General features: G+C 40.6%; 1 protein-coding gene across 9 annotated transcripts in view; it reads left to right on the forward strand.

Moving 5' to 3' along the window:
* Positions 1 to 23,075, forward strand: part of LOC137307292 (R3H domain-containing protein 2) — a 172,806-nt gene that overhangs the window by 47,855 nt on the left and 101,876 nt on the right. For 8 of the 9 annotated variants that reach the window (XR_010959098.1, XM_067976746.1, XM_067976751.1 and 5 more), the window contains exon 2: positions 20,587 to 20,796. The gene's annotated coding sequence lies outside the window, so the exon portion shown is untranslated. Of the gene's footprint in view, positions 1 to 11,277; positions 11,296 to 20,586; positions 20,797 to 23,075 lie in introns of those variants that run through there. The other variant, XM_067976747.1, reaches the window with a different exon arrangement.

Genomic DNA, 23,075 nt, shown 5'->3' on the forward strand with positions numbered 1-23,075 from the left:
GCCTCCTCTGCTCCAAGGAAAACAAACCCAATCTTCCCAGTCTCTCTCCATAGCTGAAGCGCTCCAGACTGCCTAAAATGAATTGAAAGTTTAACTTGTAGATCAGGCCTGTGTCACACAACATTGTCTCTGAGGGCCGTTGTTTTTTTATATATAAGTCTTTCAGTCTGAATGAAGAATGATGAGCAACATGTGTTCTATAGGAAGTGGTATATGAGGGAGGGTTATACAGTGCCAAGGAGCAACTGTAAACCTCCATATAAATTACACAGTGAAGTATTTTACCCCTTTATTTCCTAACCTCCAAAACCTGATATTGCCGTCTGCAGTATATTGTCTTATGTTTTGATTTGAAGATTTTGTGCAATGTTAAAAGATGTCTAGGATTATTTTCAGCTTTCTTCTCATCCCTCTTCAGTTATGGGAGAAGTTGTAGTATAAGAACATATTCAAGTACAGATTGATTCATGGATGTGATATGGGAGGAATTTCCCTAGCCAATTTTCTTTGCTCTTTCTTTTCCTCCCACTGCCCCAGACTGATGTGACTTATTCTCAAGGGGATGCCATTTTCAGGCCATTTGACATACTTTGGAATTTTAGCAATTTTGCAGAGGGTAGTTATTAGGAAAAAAAAATCTAATGGTAAGCTGTTTGCCTTCCACAAATGGAAAAGCCTGTCAACAGTGCTAACAGCAGCTGCTGTGTCAATTTGAATGAAACATTTTTTTGCAAATGCACAGAGAAAGCTCTGCATTGATTTTCAGCAAATCATCTTGTATGGGCTAAAATAAGCACAGGGGAGGAATAGCTGTGTACTGTGACGCTCCTACAAAAAGGAACGTAGTGTAGCTGTATCTGTGAAGTGTTCAAGTTTGGCTCAGTTCCCGGTGACCCCTCATTCAGCAGCTGGAGGAAGTCTGATTCTGAGCTCGTAAGAACAATTGGCTTGTCGTAGCAGCAATGGGGGCTTTCTCACAGAGAAAGATTTAGTCAGTTGTTGAATTGGATGCTTGGCATGTTACGATGCAACTGATTCTAGCAAGGAAAGCTCCCTTTGTAAGCACAATGCCACTTCCAGTATAAGACAACAAATACTGCTGTGGTGAGTTGATTTAAATTTTCAGAAGCTGTTCTAGTTATTTGGTAGAAAGTGCAGCTGACACACTGGCATGTTCTTGAAATTTCAGAATGAATGCAGTATGTTAAGGCTGTGTTAAATATAGTCCCTATTTTGTTTTGTCTTTTTAAATACTGGAACAAGCATTTCATCTGTATTTCTCTTCATTTGTCATCCATAGTAGAGATTTTGATTAACATATTTAATAGGTGGCATGCTTGAAAATGCACAAAATGAAAAGTATCACAATGTATGTTGTGGGGGAGGGGAAAGTACCTTATGTTAAGGTATTCCACGTTACTATATTGTGTATTATATTTTAGGATTGTCTCTCTTCCTCTTTCCCATTCACTTTTCCTCAGGTTTCCAAACTTGGCCTCTGGGCCATTGTCCTGCTGGTCACTTAATGCAATATTTTACTCAGTGTATTTTTTTTATGAAATGGTAGATGTGAGTAAACAAGTGATCAAAATTGGTAGAAAACGCTAACTTTTTTAAAGCTACTCTGAGTTCCTCTGGGCTAAAATTTGTTTATGGAAATTAGTGGGAAGAAAATGTGCTTGTTAAGTACCATTAAAGCCTTGTTAAAGGGCAGTCATGAGAAACTTTAACATAATTGCACGGGAGGACAGAAATTAAAAATTATTAACTCCGATTTAGACTCATGATTTATTTAAATGAAAGAAGGGTTGATTGTAATAGCTATGCAGTTCTCATTTAATTTAAGTACTTTAAAGGGATATTAATAATTGATATGTAACGAATAAATATAAAATCTATGGTATGGAACATAATGACTATCTTTTGATAGCTGGTTTCAGGTGTAATAAGTCAACTGTCCGGTATCGCACGTCCTCAGTAATACATGGTCAGCATCTGTCAGGGCATGATGGTGACTCGATGGAAAAGCATGAACTGTAATTGCAAAAAAAGGTACCTTTTTGTCATAGGGTTGGTCCCCATTCAAGATAATGGGGACTTGCTCGTGCCATCTGTGCAAAGGAACTTGAGGTTAATTGTTCTTTGCTATGTGCTGACCAGTATCCTTTGATAATAGGTGACTCTCCATTGAAAAACTGTCAAGTATGTACAGTTTGCATTTTGGCTCTATATTACATACTTTTTGTTATATCTAGAGTTCAAATTATTTTTTGCATTTAAAATGGGTTTCTCTTTTTGATGCATTTTAATATACTGAATATTAAATAAACAAGTTAATTGAGACACATACATAACATCTTTTTAAAAAATGTGGCATAAATATATTTAACAATGGGATCACTTGTAAGATGACTACTTTAGGTTTTTAGACTTTGATTTTGCAAGTTATTTTACTTGCACTACAAAATTTTCCACTACATTAGATATTCTTAAATACATTTGGCACTATAGTTGTTTCTTTTGTATACAATATTGGGAGAACACCAAATGAACAGGTTGACCACCACTGCAGAGTGTTGTGGGCCATCGATCCTGTTTCTCAAACTTCTGTTTTCAACATTTCTCGGTTCTAAATGAGTGCAAAACTGTAGGACAGGGTGGCATTAATATACTGAGGTACAGTAAAAGTAGAATTTACAATTCTCAATTGCATAAACAGTCCAAAGTGTGGTTCCGTCTGGCTTGTTTTGAAATTGAAGAATATTTTCCGAGTGCCTTGCAATGTTTAACCTTCCTGTTGTAGTGTATCTCTTGACATCCCTTTTTCTACATTAGCTCAATGGTCCCAACAGCATTAATTGTTTAATAGTAAACTATGACATTTAGAGCTGTAGACTTGAAGTTACTAAGCAACTGCAGCATGTAGCCCTGTGTCTGTAGAGTGTTTTGTGCTTTCTCAAGTGCGCTGTACCCTGGTGCCTGAGGAACTGCAGCTCCTGATGTTGATGGGACACCGTCTCTATTCGGTCTGGTACTTCCTCACCGGGCACGCTGACCCTTGTGGGTAAATTGGCATTTTCTACATTTTTGTTAAATCATTATGCACATCTTTTGCACATTCCACACTGGATTGTAGGACTTCGGTCAGTTATATCAGTTTAGCCACTTGAGAAGTGTGAGAGCAGCATTATTACATTGCCTTGGAATCGGCTCGGCTCCTTTTATTCATATTGTCCAGAGCCATCTGCAGCAAGTGAGTTGTCCTGCAGTACTGAATTGTCTTCAGGTGTTGAGTCAGGATCTCCGTAAGTAGGTCACAGCAGGGTAGGGCAAATGAATGAACAAAATGAGTGGAAGAGTTATTTATTCATGTGTAACAGGAATCCCAATGAACAAATAGTTTTGAGGGAAAATCCCAGCTATTAGCTTGGAAATACAAGCTATGAGGTACAGTGTTAAATGTTATTCCTGGTTGAGCTATAGCTATTCTTGTGGGTATTTCACCTCTCTTTTACCAGTGACTTTTGAGGAATGTGTTCTGACACACACTGAATAATTAATTCTTTGTTTCAAATTTTGACTTTTTTTTCACGAGTGTTTTCTTAAGTGCCCGTTAAGTCCAGTGGAGATGGCGACATTTGATTCTCTCTGATCTTGCAAAATATCACTACAGGAAAAATCCCTGCAACTGGTTAATTTAACTGCCTACAGTGTTGCTGTGAAGATTAGAGTCTGATTGGCTGATGGCAAACGCCAATGAGCAGGAAGCTACCTCGCTGGGAATTGCAGTGAAACCCCTGTCTAAATCCATTGTTATTTTTAGAAAGTGATGGCGTATTGTTTTCAGGGAAGTACCTCCTAACTGCGAGCTCTTGCATCTTAGACATTTTAATATTTTTCTCAATGAGCCGTTGCCCCGTGAGGATTGCGACAGCATTTCTGTGCAAAAATCACATGTATTATTGCAATTTGAAGTTTATTCACCAAATATTATGAATGGAGGAGTATTTTGTGGTGCAGTGTATTTCTAAAATCCCACATCATTTATTATCGCTGTGCAGAAAATGCATTTTGTTGAGATTGTGTGTGGAAAGGTCTTATTTTCCAGGCTGGTAAAATGTTTAAATTTTCAAATGGTTTGGTCGGCTTCTCAATCGCCCTTTTGTTGTTGAAGCTTTTGCTGTTTTCTGGAGGTGGAGCTTTGTTATGGAGGGCAACATTGAAACATTGCTTTGTCGACTCCCTCGTTGTCCAAACCACGTCACATCAGCAGCCTTTCTCCCACGAGTTGAAGCATCCCACGCTGCCCTGAGGGACTGCTGCTGATTCATTCATTTACTTGCTTGCATTTTTTTTCTCCTTTAGAAACCTTAATGAGCAGACAAGCCAGGACTGAATGAAGGGAGAGGGAGCTCGAAGAAGGGGGAAGGGAACAGAAAGTGATCAAGAATAAGGCATCAAAAATAAATGGTGTCATCTTTGCTGATCTGTGTATCATAATCTGGTTTTCAGATCCAAATCATACCCACATAACACTCTGTTAAATGCTGCAAATAGATTATCAGTGTTTAAGTAGAATTGATAAGTGCAGCCCTGAGACATTGAGTCATGCAGCACCACGTGCATGTATTTGTAGATGTGTCATACATACAAACTTATATAATAAAAATGTCTGTCATTCTGACACAGACAGATGCACAAAATCACAGACCCTTTAATGGGCCTCCACATTTCTGCTGCAGCCTGTCAGGATGTGCCTACGACTTGTATGATTGTTGGCTTCAGAGTTGCAACTTGCTGCATGTTTCATTTTTTAATTCAATTTAAATTAGGATTTTTTTATTTGCCCATTTCTGCCAGACGTTTTTTTCAAATGACAAATGTAACCAAGTGATTGATCAATGTAAACCAATGTATCTGTTGTGCTGAAGTACCAGTGAGACTATGGCTTCCTGCTACATATAAATCCAGCTTTCTAGGACCATGCTAATAAAGGTACCTGATCAGTAAGGAGGTGGTCTATAGTGAACGCTTTATGATGCCCTTAAAGGGCATTCAGTAATTGTGCAGTTGAAAATCAGCCCTACCCTTTTGCTGTGCACATTGTTTTAGTCGCTTTTTATCACATCAGTGATATTTTGGAGAAAGAATGTAATGTGAGATTTTTTTTTCTCTCCAAATTGACTGGCCATACTTTTTTTTGGAGGGGGCGGCGGGGGGGACAGGACACTATTCCTGACGGCCCTTGACACCTCAGATCTCTTTATAGAAACAGGGAAGACGTGCATTTATATAGTGCCTTATCAGGTATCTCAGAAGAAGCAGACAGGACTCTGGTTTATTTTGCTAATTATCACTTTCCTATTTGGTTCTTGACAATTTAAATTGCAGCTGTTGGAAAATTGCACAAGATACGCAATCAGTCATAAAAGGAAACTTGTGCATGTCTGATGCTCACATGCAAAGCTATTTATTCTAATACCTTTGATAAAAAGACAAACCAAGATAGGTATTATCCTAAAGCCCCCAGTTTATAACGCTGCTCTTCAGTAACATGACTGTTATGCACTTGTGGACCAAGAAAAAGCTCCAAGGTGGAGATATTGGCTAAACTATCCAGTGGCTTCAAAAATAACACACTGGGTCAAGTTGTGCTCCTTTAGAGCTTATCACTTGCAAGGGGGCCGGGTTTCCGCTAGTAATATCAGCGCAATCCGGGCAGAATCGGCCATACCGTCGTAAAAGATCGGGGAATTTTAAACATAAGTAAGTTCCACTGGTTCAAGATTCAAGTCACCGGATCAGGCCCCGCCCATAAAACTGGCCACGCCCTCATGTCGACATGGCGAGATTCTGCCGATTGCGCTGGTTCGGGAAGGCTCTTCAAATTGAGCTCATTTTCTTAGTTGCACAGGCACTAGTATTTTTAAAAGCTTTTTCATATCAAGAAATATTTAATTTACTAAGAAACTGATTATTGAAAGCCAATGAAACTATTAAATGATTCAGTGTAACTACCCCAAGGTGTTTTGCTGCTGTTGTGATTGAATCGTTTTAGGATATTACTTACAGCCTTGTTTTACTCAGATTTTCATCCAGTATTTACACTGCGAACTGGGACTGTACAGTTTGCATGGACCATTTTTTTTTGCATAGTCCTTGATGCATCTCCACATCAGAGGAAGGGTTCGGGGGACCCAATGTGAAAGAAAGACTTGCATTTATATTATGCCTAAAGTGCTCTACAGCCAATTAAGTACTTTTTGAAGAGTAGTCACTGTTGTCATGTAGGGAAAAGCGGCAGCAAATTTGCGCACAGCAAAGTACCACAATCAACAATGAAATAAATGACCAGATAATCTGTTTTAGTAATGTTGGTTGAGGGATAAATATTGGCCAGGACACCGGGGAGAACTCCCCCGCTGTTCTTCCAGTAGTGCCGTGGGATCTGTTCCATCCACCCAAGAGGGCAGATGGGACCTCAGTTTAACGTCTCATCCAAAAGATGGCACCTCTGACAGTGTAGTACCGCACTAGTGTCAGCTTAAATTATGTGCTCAAGCCAAGTGGGACTTGAATCCACTACCTTCTGACTCAGAGGCTACCACTGAGCCAAGGCTGACACCTAAAGAGTTCTATGTAAAATGTACACCACTTCTATACTTGGGTCAAAATCCTGGAACTCCCTACCTAACAGCACTGTGGGAGAACCTTCACCACACGGACTGCAGCGGTTCAAGAAGGCGGCTCACCACCACCTTCTCAAGGGCAATTAGGGATGGGCAATAAATGCTGGCCTCGCCAGCGATGCCCACATCCCGTGAACGAATAAAAAAATATATAAGTTCGGCCACCTGACTTAGTGGACCTTCAAGGACTCTGCTAAAAAAGCATTCTGTGAAAACCCAACTGATTCACGAAGTCCTTCAGGGAAGGGATCCTGCTACCCGTACCTTGTCTGGCCTGCATGTGACTTCTGTCTCACACTATGTGGCTAGCTCTTAATATCCTAAGGGCAAATAAGAATCGGCAATAAATACTGCCTTGCCAGTGTCACCCATGTTGAAAGAACAAGTTTTTAAAAAAAAAATGCGCAGCTCGATTCATAGCAGCATAAATCCATGGCCAAGATCGTGGTACAGAGACGCCAAATCTGAAATGTCTCTGTTGTTTGTATTGAGACCTACCTGGGCTAGTACTTGGTGCAGTAATGTTGTGCCTACATGATACAAGGTGACAAAACACTTCAGAAGCCAATGCACATCGTGTCACATTTTGTATCGGAGCAGCTGCTTATGTACCTAGCTAGCAGTATGAAGTTCGATTAGTAAACAGTGCACCAGAAGATGGGTAGAACGTGTGTTGGACAGGTTACACTGGGTGCACATACTCGATGCTTAGTCTTCCTCTGAAACACCACTGCAGACATGTGCATGATGGAGTACATATATGCGCAATGGTACTCTAAGTCTCAGAGGAAGCTGGCTTGACTGGTATGATCAGTGGGCTTCATTCATACTGGCAGGTTAGGTGTCAAGTCATAAGGTGCCATCTGTTCTACCTGTATTTAGTTTAACAGTAATCCATTCACTGGAGTAAATGGCCTGGGGTTGTTGGCAACTTGGTACTTTGGCTTTTCAGTCTATTTGTATGCAAGGATTGCTGTTATACTGCAACTTGGTGCTCAATTAATGGTAGTATTGGCCAAATCTGTAACAAAATTCTCTTAAATCCAAAAGCAGTACGGCTGAACTGTCTCCAGCAAGACTACCTCATGCAGGTAATCTCATGCTGGAGTAACGCTGAGTTGGTACAGTGGCCCAAAAAGTTATGATCAGTTTGCTTTCTGGCGCAAGTCTGACCTCCCCCAGGCCGGAACACTTGTTGTAGTTGGTATATTTAAATGTGTGCCGCAGACATTGGTTTTCTCAGAAACCTCAAGCAGACGGGCACCGGAACGGTCCGTTATTACCTTGCCTGTGTGATTGAGCCCAGAGGCTCCAGTAGGTAGAACAGCAGAACGCTGTGGTGAATAGCTTCCTGTGAAGAATTAATCAGATTATTATGGAAAAGCTGAATCAGGGAATTGTCAAATGACCTAGAATTAAATCAAGACAGAAAATGAATGAATCAATGAGAATGCATGAAATAGGAGGATGCAAAATAGAAACTGGTAATACTGCAGTGATGTCGCACAGTACTTACTCATAATTTGTGATGAGTCGAGACATAGTGCATGCTGTATCAGCCTTCCACTGAAACTGCTTCAAACTGAGGAAAGAAGGAAGGAATCTTGCAAACAAAACTGTATAATAAAAACTAAATGATATTAGGAAGATAATCAACCAATATAGATTTTAGTTGGTGAATGGTTGGTCATTGCCCCAATATTTAACCAGGCCAAAATTTGCACTGATCTATCCATTTAGAAACAATGACTGTGGATGGCCTGGTAGAAGAATGTGTTGGAGCATTCCTTGATTTTCAGAAGTGGAGGCAAGTTACTTTCCTATAGGGAGAGAGGGAATATGAGAGGATGAGTTGTACTGGGCAACTCTCTTTCACTTCCTAGAGGTCACATTTTTGGGGGGAAAGGAATTTTGTGCTCATCAAGGTGAGTGATCTTAATGCTGGAAAATGGAACATTTTCCTATTTCAAGTTGTCAAGTACTTCCAACTGAGTGTAACACTGTTAACTGTAAAGTGCAGCTCTCTGTGCTTTGCCCTCAACAATTTGAATTGATCTTAACATCAGAAGAGCATCTCCTATTGCACTAGTCCAACATTGTTCCATTTCCAATACCAGCCATTTTATGGCCTCTCTAAATGAGATTGCCAATTAGTATCAAATCAGAGGCAGTTTTGTGCCAAATTCCCATTAAAGACTGGGTGTAATCTGGGCTGGATTCAAACCCAGGTCCCAGAGGTAAAAGGCATAATGTGCTTAATCCACTGCATTAACCAGCTCCTCCCAAAAAACACTTGTAGGATGCCATTGGTAGGGGGTTGGGAGCAAATCAGTTGTCGACCCTCATAGCTAAGGAAGTGTTGTACGCTGGAGGGGGGCTACACACAGACTAGAGAAAATCACCTTCTAAGATGAAGGATAGAAAAGTGAATGTTTTAACTCCCACAGGTCAGCTGTTTGTCCCTAATGGATTAAGGGGATTCTTCAGTAAATCTAGCAAGTCTTTATAAATACGCCAGGAAATGGTGCTACTGTTTTGTTATTCCTTTAATCAATTCCCATTATATGTTTATACTTGGATAGAAAATGTAGAAATGTATCATTTGAAGTTTTTCAGTGTTAATTATTAGGCAACTGAAAATCTCTTGCTGTCATTTTGAGCACTTTATAAATTACAGTGTTTTCTAATCTCTCGATCTATTGATTTTAGAGTAATGTTAATGTTAAATCTATATTTTCCCTTTCACCCCTGTCCAGTTTGCTTTGGCCTATTGAGTTTATTTTGTTGTTAACTGTTTAAACAGTGATGTCATGTCACATAGATGTTAGATTATTGAGCAAATGGGGCTGGAAGTGGAGATAGAAGAAGAGCTGAGAGACTTGATCTGTTGATCAAGTAGTGTTAAGTCTGCCGAAGTACTTTTTATTTTAATTTCCTCTTTTTTTTGTCCCTCCTCTCCTGGAGCTGATGGCTGTTGCTAGGGTACAGTTCCCCAAGCATCTTGCCCAAGTGGCCATTCTTCATATTTGAGCCTGGATAGTGAGTGCCAGCAAGCTATTTGACCACTGGGGACATCAGAGCTGGGTTCGATCCTGTTCTCACCTGAAGTCACTTATGCACCCTTCCGGCAGGGATCATTGTATAACAATCAGCAGAAGGAATCCTAACTTTTTCTCTCCTGTCGGTGGGGCACCTTTGGAAATTACTGTAGGTGGTTGCACCTTGGACATTGTCAGCAAGGTCTGCCTACTTCATTTCATGGGTACACCCGAGGTTTCATGGGAGCAGTTGATTGGAGCATTTATGGGTCCCGATTACGGTGACAGAATTGTCCACTAAGATTGACAAATTGCCAGCATTGGGCGCAATTGAAAGAGTTTATTCTAAGCAGAAGAGAACAGACTTCCATTCCAGATATTTCATAGTCCCCAAGAAGACACATGAGCCTCGATATTAACCCCCCCCCACCCCAAACACGACAGTCAGGGTGATGATGTTTGGCCTGTTGGCATCTAAGGGGTTTACAACGCGCCTGGCCGTAGTGGCATAAGAACATAAGAAATGGGAGCAGGAGTAGGCCATCCGTCCCCTCGAGCCTGCTCCGCCATTCAATCAGATCATGGCTGATCTTCAACCTCAACTCCACTTTCCCGCCTGATCCCCATATCCCTTAACTCCCTTAGAGTCCAAAAATCTATCTATCTCAGCCGTGAACATATTCAACGACTCAGCATCCACAGCCCAGCATGTGGCAGCACATCTCAGCTCTAAATTACAGCATGTCTTTTTATAAGTCTCAACAGTTATTTGTTTCTCATGGTGAAAAGACTCGAGGTGAACTGGTGATCAAAGAATGGATAGTTAAGTGTATTCTGCACTGCCACCATTTGGAGAGTAAAAGTCCAATTTTTTTTTTGCTGCTGTCCTGAGTTATCAGTTTGTTTTAAAGTTAATAGTTACCTGAAGGAAAACCATAATGACCCCCCATTTCTCTCTCTGGTTTAAACTTGAAAATTCATTAGGCTCTTTCTCCCCCTGCCCCCCCCCCACCTCGAACCAAAAAGCTCAGACTGAGACTACATTGAACATCGTAACCAGGTTCCAAACTCCAAAAAGAGTGCTGAATGTTTGTAATCCGAACACTTCAGCTTTAATTAGCAAAACAATTTTGGATGGAAAAATGAAATCAAATCTTAATACAACAGTATTCAAAAGTATAATGCTAAAAGTGCATCATTAGCGGCATTCTCAGTGCCTCCTCCTCTATGAACCTTCATTCAGCTTTTGTACATGATGCAGTCGACTGCAGGCATGCTGCCCATAAACAATGACATGGGAGATCAGCTCGTCTTCATAAATCAACAATGTGATGTCAGTCTAGTAGCGTTCCTATTTCAAACAAAGAATAGTATCCAGAAGGGCCTGATTTGATTTAGGCTGCCTCTGTTCTAACTTCACTATCCTCTCAGATCTGTGTCTGGTAAGTCCAGGTACTTTGTTAACACACAGACAATGGTGTGTACTGAGGGACGTTGTAGTACATAGAGTGAAACCTTCAGAAAGCCATTGGCATGCACACGGGACCAATGTCTATTGAAAATCACGTGTGAGTAATTGCAATCTTTATTACTGAATGGTTTATTTTTGTATTAATATGTGTGCATTGAATATAGAAGATGCAGTTGTACTGTAAAACACAAAGCTTTTGTGATTTTTTTTTAAGAAGTGCCAGATATATTATAACAGGAGCAAGTGGAAAGACCGAACATTTGCTGATTCCTGATATTCTGGGAATAAACTCAGTCTAAACTGTTGTTTGGTCTTTGCCTTGGGAACTACAATAGCATTTCTCCAAAGTGCAGAAGAGACTTACTAGGCAGCATTGATGCCTCTCCACCAAACAGCTAACTTGTCTTTATAGGCTCTCAGTGTATAACTAAAATTGTTTTGCTAGAGTTGACAATCAGGCCTTCTGATTTATTTTTTCCTGACTTTGGGTCAACAAATCATGTGAGCAAATCCATGCTTTTTCCAAAAAGAGTGCTGAATGTTTGTAATCCGAACACTTCAGCTTTAATTAGCAAAACAATTTTGGATGGAAAAATGAAATCAAATCTTAATACAACAGTATTCAAAAGTATAATGCTAAAAGTGCATCATTAGCAGCATTCTCAGTGCCTCCTCCTCTATGAACCTTCATTCAGCTTTTGTACATGATGCAGTCGACTGCAGGCATGCTCCACATCAGTGCTGCCCATTGGTATAGTGAGAAGATTAAGTGCACCCTTTGCCAAACGGGGAAAGAGCCTGCGTTTATTACACCAGGATTGCAGTTATGTCAGTGTTGACATTTCTGGGCATAATTGGGTTTAACCTCAGTGTTGGCATTCAGCAGGGTGGTGAGGGGGTGGGGGAAGAATTATTCGGTTTGATTGAGTTTAACCCTAAAAGCAGAAGGCTCACATGTAATTCACCGAATAATATTGCAACTTTACCCTTGCTGACTGGAATCCATTTTGTAGTGGTAATAAGTGCGGTAGCTGGCATTGACGTGTGTGTCTGCCTTGGGTAAAGGTAGCTGGCATGGATTGGGACATCTTGTCTGAAACACTATGTAGAATACATTCGTCCGAAATGCATCAAAGGACGTTCCAGTTTTAGAACTATTGGGTGTATCACTGGTGAGCAAATTAATAACTGCTCCTTCATCGCCATTGCAGCCTGTCCTGCTCTCAAATATCAGATCTTTTGTTGTGGTGAGTTTGCAGCTTACTAAAATACAGTATGTATGTACAGAAGTTTACAATGAGCCATACAGTTACCAGATGGAGTAAATTCTTAGCCCTTACTCTGTCATATTTTCTGTACCATTTCAAACAAAATTGCCCATAGACTGTGACCCAGTTTTTCATAAAATACTTTCACCAACAGAAGCAAAAGCATCCTTTCCTTGATCTGATTTCAACATGTGTCTTGCAGGCAGTTGTGTTGGTTGATGGGAACTCCACTGCAGTAATTCATGAATTTCAGCTCTACATCCACCATCTACGTCAATTGTTACTGAAGCTGTGTGTGGGCGTGAATGAAATCCTCAGACTCTCAATGGGAAGATCACATCTTGCACTGAAATAGCTTCTTTTAGCAGTTTCAAAATGAAAGCTTTGTTCTCTCCAGTACAATTCTTCAAGGTAGCTCAGGCCAAAAACCCACACAGGGCATACAAAGCACAAATGACTCAGTCCTAACCATTTTTTTTTGATAGCCTTAATTAGGGCTTTCATTAAATTCTGAAATTTGAGGAGATGGGAGACACTAGATGAAGTTGAATGTGGAGTGATCACAACCTGTACATTTTTCTGAGATTTGTAACTTTTATCCGTGGGTTTAGTCTGTAGGTGGAGAAATTCTGCTCCCTGTATCAATGAAAGCTCAGCTCTTAAAGATCACAGCTTTACCCATCGTACTGTAACTTTCCAAGGAAGTCCATAAGGCAGTCGCTTGGGCATTTTCTACTTTCTGCAGACCTGGTCTGGTGTTTAACTATAACTGTCCTTTCCTTCTGAAATGTGTCCTGATGCCTTCTGTTTCTGTGTTTCTTCGATTCTAATCCCGTTGACTAAAGATGGGATGTTAAGGGACAGACTGCAGACAGCCCAGAACAACTCCATCCATTTCCATGAAATTCAACATCAGGGCTGGGAATAGCGAATCTGAAATGACGTACTAAGTTATTCAATGCTTACATTTTGCTGCTGAATTATTCCATGTGTATAAAGTAATCAACAATCAAGGCTGAATTAGACATGTATGTAGTCCCACGTCATTGTGGTGACTTCATTTGGAGCACCAATGCCTTACGCCTTAGTGGTGGGGAATGTACGGATGCTTCCGAGCTCCAATCATAGCTGTTCTGTTCTGTTGTCACATGTTTCCTAACTTTCGACTGATCATAGCATTGCCTAGCTACAGGTGATTACTGGTCCAGGGGCTGGGGAGAAAATAGAAAAACAAATGAGAAAGCCATTGGTGATGAAAGTAATTGACGTGTAATGTCACAGGAACAGGAAAGTAAAGGGAACCTGATGGTGGCAAAGCAACATTTCAAAATAAAATGTGCAGATTCTGAGATAAAACTGCAGCTTTATGCAGGGAGAATTTTCAGAAAATGGGGGACTAACGAATATCTTTCGCAGTGTTGTCAAGAGGTTTATTTAGCATACGAATGCATTACAGTAAAAATAAATGTTAATCAAAAATTTGGGCTAATATGTTTGTGAGATAGTCTCAATTCATCACCTTGAGTTGCCCCTACGAGTAATTCATCCTAGTGTTTAGCTCAGAATGCACTCTGCAGACATAATCCAAGTTTGGAAGGACAAGATCTTTAATTATGGTGCTGGGTACTGTTCGTAGTACAAAAATGTCTCAGTCCCACCATTATGCTGCACTAAAATCCTAGCGATTGTACTTCTATATACGAACACAGGGTGCGAATCACGTGTTGTGACATTGTGTCCACTTGGGTAAATATTGTATCTTTTCTGAAGCATACCATGGTTTCCATTTTATCTGCTAATTAATTTTTTAAAGAAATGGGTTCTATTTTTGTTGAAGACTGTGCGACTCAAGGTGGATGTCTGCGTGATACTTCAGTGCTATTGCTAGCCTATCCTGTGTACACAGCAATGCAGTGAGGAAGTGCTCGTCTTAGGGTTGCATTTCCATATATTAAATTAACATCAATGAAAGTTATATCCTGGTGTGGTCCAGAGACCTGAATTGTGGTATAATAGTTCTGTATCTTTTACTTCTAACGTAATTGCATTCATGTCTGTTCATATTATTACCAGTGGTCAGGACAGTGCACACTGTTCGGCTCAGTGACAAAATGAAGAATGTAACAAGGTTATTGTTGCAATGATTGACTATTCTCTAACTTGAAGGCAACAGTTCATCCTGTTATTGTTCAAGTGTTGTTGATGTGTGTTTAATGGTGAATTAGGTGGATACAGAACAGGTCTCATTTAACTGAAGTGACGGCGAGTGCCTTAAAGAATCTGATTATTTTGTATGCTAAAAGCCTTAAATGGAGCTTTGACTGTCAGCAGGTTGCATTCCATTTTTTTTCCTTACAGCTGTCGTCATCTTCATGGTTTCCATAGCAATCTTTCCCCCTTTGGTAGCACGGTATCTGAGGAAATGTTCACGGATTCATTCATGAGATCAACTTCACATATATTCTGTTTAAACTTACTGTAAATCGTATGATTTTATTCATTTGCAATATGCTTTCAAGATGCGTTATTTAGAAATTCCTTTTTAACTGTTCAGAGTTCATTTAATGAAGCTTTTTGATTTATTCACATGGACTGTAATTGAATCTATATTTCACATACTTAGGATTTCATTTAATTCCTGTTTTAATGCAGACCATAGTTATCATGCATTGGGTTAGATGGTTCGGCAGCAATTTGTGATGTCATTCAAGCTTCTTAATATGGCAGTAGAGGTTATCGTTCCCATAATTACTGCAGTATGGCCCACATCTCAATATCATGCAAACCCAGGTATTGAGATTCCTATTGTTTAAATGGTCCAAGGTTGAGAGGTGGGTGGGGTGCAGCTGCCAGGTAATATTCTTGTTAATCGTTTTTTGAGGGGACTGGATGGCGAGCTATAAAGTGGTCCTATGTGAAAGCAGTTTGAATCACTTCAATCCTGCTTACTGTAGGCTTGAGTCCACAGCACCAAGCTGACCATAATTCAGTGCTAATTGGCAGTCTCCTTCAACTTACACAAGAAGTGACTGGTGTGGGCAATGGAAAATTCACACTTCTAAATCTGTGGTTGAAGCATGTTATTGGGAAGAGTTCAGGGAGCTTCATGTTGCACCTGACCCGTGCTATAACTGACTTGGATGTGCTTGATCTTGACATTGGATGACAAAAGTAAGAAGCGTTCCATTTCCCAGCACTGATGCCCCTCGTTTCAATGTCACTGTTACCTCCCGCTGTGTTACACATGTGCTAACTAATGTCAAAGCCAAAACTTGTGCAGGCCATTGGACTTCCTGGGGATGGCCGACTTCAATCCCTAAAGAGGTGAGAACTTGTGTAGTTTATGTTACTAAGTTTTGTGCCGCAGTGTGGTCGATGATGAACTCACATCTGTGTGAAATTGGCTGTGTAGGTAGATACAAGAGTCCAGTATACTCACTGCTGTCACAGAGAGGTAGCTAATCGGTTTAATCGCCAGTGAACAGAGCTTTTAAAAAGCTGGTGGATGATATGCACAGATCATCTCAGTGAGGTAATGAAAAGGCATGAAAAGAACAAAAGGGCCGTCCATAATTGTCATTTTCACCATAATACTTATATCCTTTATTCCTCTTGCAAAATAAGTAATATTAAAGAATGATCTTGTATATATCAACAAGGCATCTGAAGCACCACTAAAGTATTGTTTGTACTTCTCTGACACTAATGGTTATGTACCATAACCATCTCTGTAATTTCAAGATTTTTAATCTGACTTTTCTTTACCTCATCAAAATTTATGTGCAGTGAGAAATGTACTTAATGTGTCCATTAATACTGACTTTTATCTTCATAAATTATTACAACTAGCTGATCTCCATGGTGCTACTCACAGTCTGCATCTGGAACATGGTTGTGATGTTTAGCTGTTAACTTGGCCTGTTCCTTTAAGGCCACTGCTCATGTATTCCCTATGGGAATACAAATACAGTCCCCACCGCTTATAGCAGTTGGTGTTAACACGATTAGCCTGCTACAAGCATTGGATGATGTATTATCTTTTAGAGACACCAAGAGAAAATGGGAATAGAGAAGGAAACCAACGGCTGACTGGATTCCAATTCCCTCCCCGCCGTTATTGGTGACAAAATGTAACGTGGAAAGGGATCAACAGATGGTTGGTCTGGGATTTAAACCAAAGGCTTTCCAATGTTCTCAAATTATCGATCGAAAAATTGGGAACTGATAAAATGCAGGAGGGACAGGATTTCTTAAATCTCTGCAACAGTTACTGGTAACTGAACCATGGCGGGATTCTAGTTCACAACAGGTGATTGTTAACAATCATAGAAAGGTTACAGCACAGAAGGAGGCCATTTGGCCCACTGAGTCCGTGACTGTTCTCTGCAAGAGCAATCCAGCTAGTCCCTCTCCCCTGCCCTATCCCCGTAGCCCTGCAAATTTTTTCCCTTCAAGTACTTATCCAGTTCCCTTTTCAAAGCCATGATTGAATCTGCCTCCACCACCCCCTCGGGCAGTGCATTCCAGATTCTAACCACTTGCTGTGTAAAAAAGTTTTTCCTCATGTCACCTTTGGTTCTTTTGCCAATCACCTTAAATCTATGTCCTCTGGTTCTTCACCCTTCTGCCAATGGGAACAGTTTCTCTCTATCTATTCTGCCTAGACCCTTCATGATTTTGAATACCTATATCAAATCTCCTTGCAACCGTCTCTGTTCCAAGGAAAACAACCCCAGCTTCGCCAGTCTATCCATGTAACTAAATCCCTCATCCCTGGAATCATTCTAATAAATCTTTTCTGCACTCTCTCTAAGGCCTTCACATCATACCTAAAGTGCAGTGCCCAGAACTGGACACAATACTCCAGTTGTGGGCAAACCAATGTTTTATAAAGGTTCATCATGACTTCCATACTTTTGTACCCTATGCCTCTATTTATAAAGTCCAGGATCCCGTATGCTTTTTTAACCGCTTTCTCATCCTGCCCGGCCATCTTCAACGATTTGTACACATATACCCCCATATATCTCTGTTCCTGCACCCCTTCCAGAATTGTACCCTTTAGTTTATATTGCCTCTCCTCCTTCTTCCTACCAAAATGTATCACTTTACACTTCTCTGCGTTAAATTTCATCTGCCACGTGTCCGCCCATTCCACCAGCCTATCTATGTCCTCTTGAGGTCAATCACTAGCCTCCTCACTGTTCACTACCCTTCCCAGTTTTGTGTCATTTGCACATTTTGAAATTGTGCCCTGTACACCCAAATCCAAGTCATTAATATCTATCAAGAAAAGCAACGGTCCTGCTACCGATCCCTGGGGAACACCACCGTATACCTCCCTCCAGTCCGAAAACAACCATTCACCACTACTCTCTGTTTCCTGTTACTTAGCCAATTTTGTATACATGCCGCCACTGCCCCTTTTATCCCATGGGCTTCAACTTTGCTGACAAGCCTATTATGCGACACTTTATCAAACGCCTTTTGCAAGTCTATATTCACCACATCAACCGCATTGCTCTCATCGACCCTCTCTGTTACCTCATCAAAAATCTCATTCAAGTTAGTTAAACACGATTTGCCTTTAACAAATCCGTGCTGGCTTTCCTTAATTAATCCACGCTTGTCCAAGTGACTCTTAATTTTGTCCCGGATTATCGTTTCTGAAAGTTTCCCCACCACTGAGGTTAAACTGACTGGCCTATAGTTGCTGGGTTTATCCTTACACCCTTTTTTGAACAAGGGTGTAACATTTGCAATCCTCCAGTCCTCTGGCACCATCCCCGTATCTAAGGATGATTGGAAGATTATGGGCAGTACCTCCGCAATTTCCACCCTTACTTCCTTCAGTACTCTAGGATGCATCCCATCTGGACCAGGTGACTTATCTACTTTAAGTACAGCCAGCCTTTCCAATACCTCTTTATCAATTTTTAAGCCCATCTAGTTTCTTAACTACCTCCTCTTTTACTGTGACTTTGGCAGCATCTTCTTCCTTGGTAAAGGAGAGAGATTGTGGGCTTGAAACAGACACACAATGACCCATGGAGAGATTTAAATACAAATACCATAACTATGTGTGAAGAACTTATTGAACTGCCTGAAATTGCCGGTGTGCTTACCCTGTTATAAGCGACACCTTTGTAATTGACTCCTACGGTAATGGTAAATGGTTAGCGCTATTTGCCCGATGTTAAACGTGGGCGATGTAAGTGGTGGGATCTGTAATTGTAGGTACTTGTAAATTCTTAGGGGTTAATAAGAAGTCAGTGAATTGCTTGTAAGTTTCAGGCTCCAGGTCATAACCCAGGATGAAATTACTAGGCAACAGTAATGTCTAGTGCACATCTGGAATATGACAGACGTGCACTGGACACGAGACTTTTCTATATTTAAGCAAACTGCATCATTGAGCTAGTCTCAATAGACAACTGGGTCCTTCGTGAAGAGTTGCAACGGGCCAGAAATCGCTCGGAGCAGTGAGGCAACGGTCACTGCCGCTCCTGCGAATTAAATTAACAAAATGACTTACTGTGGGCTCTGTGGCGTCGAATTACTTGAATTTGCACTTTAAAAAAATTGTGCGCTATCAGCCCAGCCTGTGAGCAGCGTGAGTTGCTGCGGCTGGAAAAGTCTGAGAGAGGAGAAGACACGCCCACAAAATCTGTCAGGAAGAGAAGTCCCGCCCACAGATTCAGGCTGCATTGCTCAAACAGGCAAGCAGACTTCATTCATTGAAAGTTAGTATTCTGTATGTAATTGTCAATAAAAATGTAATTTTTTAAAATAAAAAGCCAAAGAAATAATTGAATTAAATAAGAGAAGGGAAAAGTTTTTAAAAATTAAATTTTTTAATTAAATTTTTTTTTAATGACCAAAAACTATTAAAATAAGTAGTAATATGTGACTCCACATTTTTAAAAGTTAATTTTTTGTTGTTTAGCAGTCATTAAGACTTACCGTGCTGTTGAAACTTAGTTTAGACCTGTATTTTTAAGCGTACCTGTTTGGTGGCGGAATTAGTTACTTTCCAGTGGGCAGATAAGCAAGTTGGCGATTTTTCCATGATTTCTTTGATTGCAGTGTGCGATGTCCCTTTAATTCGAAGCTGTCATTTCGCCGGCGAATCAGCACGAGCGAGTTCCGGATTTCCCCGTTTCACCGCGCGTGTGCAAACGCCGGAACTTGCTCCTCCATTTCGCCTTTTAAAAACGGAGAACGCTATTGAGCTCCTCTGTTATTTCGGGAGCGATTTGTTCCCCGTTGGAATCTGCCTTTATTCCCTGACTTCAAACTTCAGGAAAGCATTTCTATGATAAGGAACCTGACTTAAATCTTTCTAAGTCCATAGAAACTGCTAAACCATTTCACAGCTTATGGATAATGATCTCTTCAAATGCACAAAGTAAGTCTCCTTAAAGCTTTTGGCTTTGAAAAGCCCAAGCTGTTTGAGGCAGAGAAGAAAAGTAACAATTAATGCTGGAGAAATATGGTGTAAATGTGTCTGTATGGAGAGGTGCACAGAAAAGGGGATGTTTTAGATTGCAACCTGACTCCTTTCCTGTTCTTGCAAGATCCCCTCACTTCAAACACTTGTAATGATCACATTCTGTTTTAGAAACTCAACAAGTTACTTCAACCGCAAACTATTATGGATCTAGACTGGATGCTGGTTTTGAGCTCAGCTTCATATTTTACAATAAGGAGCTACCTCTGTAGAATAGACTGTGCCCAAACTTCTCTCCCTTGGTGCTTTTCAGGGTTTAATTGTTTTATCCTCCATATATATCATATATGTTACCTTGCATGTTGTCTGTCAGAACACACTTAACGTACCCAGTCCTCATTTAGAAAATGTGTCTCTGTTGGTAGAAAGAGCGTGCTTTAAGGACCTTGGACAGACTGTCATAGACACCCTGTGGCTGAGTGGATTCTCACTGCTCCTTCTGTATGTTCAGTTAAAGGCATCATAGTCACTTTGTCCTCCCAAGGAAATTTAGTGCTGAAAGCAAAAGATGTTAGAAACACCTATTGTTTATGAAACAGTTTTGACAGGTAGGGCCCATTTTAAAAAATGAAATTTATATTATCTGATAGCTTGTCTTTTATCTCCACAGGGAGCTCAGGAGAGACAGCGGCATGCTTTGACCATAGACATACTGTACTCGATCCAGAGAACTCCACAAGTATCACCAACATGAGATGCACATTTGCCAGCACTGAACAGGTCCAGTTCCATTGAGGCACCACTTCTTGACCACAAGAGGAACATTTGCTTTTTATGTGATACGGGTTTAGCACAAAATTACCACCGGCTCCAGCACCTGGTAAGAGTTTTATGCAGGGTTTTCTGAACTGGCTTGGTTTGCCTGGATTTCTTGTGTTGCCTTGAAGTTACTGAAGGTAGAGGTCCATAAATAGCTCCCATAGATTTGACCAGCATTACTTTTTAGGTGTTTCAGAATGTCACCATTTTAAATTCCTGTTTTAATTGGGAGTCATTTCTCCATACTAGAGTATGGCCCATTCTTATCTACTCTCAAATGGCTGGTTACAGATGCACTGCGGTGGGGTGGAGGAAATATCTAAATTTTACTGGCGGATCTTGCATAAATTACAGAATGATCTGGACAAAATATGTGGGTGGGCAGAACAATGACAGATGAAATTTAATAAAGACAAATGTGAAGTACTGCACATAGGAAGGAAAAATAGGCAACATACGAACTCCATAAATGTTGTGGAAATAGCGAAGGGTGAAGTTGAAAAAGACCTAGGAGTCTTATAGCCGGAGTGCTCAACATGTCCGAACAACGTAGGTCAACAAAGTCAATAGACTGCTGAATTCCATGGCCAAAACAGTAGAATACAAGTCATAGGAAGTTGTGATCAAACTGTACAGTGCTCCAGTCGGACCACATCTTGAGTACTCTGTCCAGTTCTGATCACTGAGGAACGAGGGAGACATTCAACCTTTTGGAGGCAGTGCAGAGGAGAGCCACAAGGTTGATTTCTAGTATTGGGGGTTATGAGGAAAGATTAGAGAAATTTGGGCTTTTCAGTTATGAATGGAAACATCTGAGAGGTGAACTTCTGGTTGTATATAAAATAGTAAACAGTTTGGAGTATGTTCAAGGTCGATCTGGAAAACGACTTTAAATTGCGAGAGTAAGACAAGGGGCCACAGGTTCCAATTGGTAAAAAGCAAATTTAGGAATGATAATGGGAATTTCTTCTTCTTACGAAATGATCAATACATGGAATGGACTCTTGGACAGAGTAGTAGAGTTGAAAACCTTGGAATATTTAAGAATCAATTGGATGTTGCAATGAAGGGACGTTAGGACCATTCTGGATGGATGAGCTAAGATGGGTCATATGGCCTTCCACATCTGTAATTGTCTTGTGATCTCCTGTGGAGTTGCTCACAGTGAGACTAAGGTTACATTGTTGGAAGGGGGTGCATATGGCTGCAACAGACAGCAAATTCTGACATGCTCTGTGAAGGGCCAGTGTTGCTGTCAATTGTTGAAAAAAAAATGCTGGTGTGTTACGTGCCTCCCTTCCCTGCTCTAAGATGTGGTGTTCATTAGACTGAGGGTAGGCGTCTTTAAGCTGCATACTGGGAATTTTGTCCACAGAGTGACATTGGTACGTTCTGGTAGTTTTAGTCTGTCACCTGATTGAGCCTCTTTATTCAGGCACTTTATTATGACAGTGTTAACTCATAAGCGAGTCTCTTCACCTGAAAGGGGGACACACTGATGGGAGAATGGAATCATTACTGGAGAGATTTCAAACTCAAAAGAACTGATGTTCGTTCCCTCACACTGCTGTGCTCAGTAATCCCTCCAATTTAGATGTTTTCCGATGTCATCAGCACTTAGTATTTTTATGCGTTTTTTTTCACTTTCAAATGAACAGTAGTGAAAAAAGCAGAAGATAAGAAACAAACAAGGGTTTAAAAACAAAAACTGACTCATCAATCCATCACAATAAGCAGTCTACAGTGTGAGGGACCAGTGCCAGATATCACTTGGATACCTTGCCTGCACACTTGAGTGGTTCGAGAATTTATTTCGAATGACAAATACCATATAAATCAGAAGCCAAAAAATGACATGATAGATAGTATATGCTAATTCCGGAAGAGTAAGGATAGGGTGGGATTAATTTGAAGTGGGTGGGGTGGTGTAACAGTAAACCCCTTCATATAAATGAACAGTGCTTCAGATCTGGGGAATGGAAGAACACCACAGCACTGAGTACTAAACTAGTGCATCAGTGGAAGTTGCAGCACAAAAGGAGGCCATTTGGCCCATTGTACCAGCTCTTTGCTAGGTTAATCCAAAACAAATCCCACTGCTTTACTCTCTCCTCACAGCCCTGTATCATCCTGTACTTCAAATATTTATCTGTTTTTCCCATAAAAGATGCAGCAACTCCATGTGGCAAAGCATTCCATGCTCCCAACAACTCTGTGTAAAGCAAATTCTCCTGACCGCTGTCCTCACTCTCAGTGATCATTTTAAATTGATGACCCTTTGTTTTAAATAAAAGTATTTTAAAAATTGCAAGAAGTATTCTCTTGCAAGTCACTTATGAA

Source organism: Heptranchias perlo, chromosome X (genome assembly GCF_035084215.1).
Source record: "Heptranchias perlo isolate sHepPer1 chromosome X, sHepPer1.hap1, whole genome shotgun sequence".
In the NCBI taxonomy this organism is placed as follows: domain Eukaryota; kingdom Metazoa; phylum Chordata; class Chondrichthyes; order Hexanchiformes; family Hexanchidae; genus Heptranchias; species Heptranchias perlo.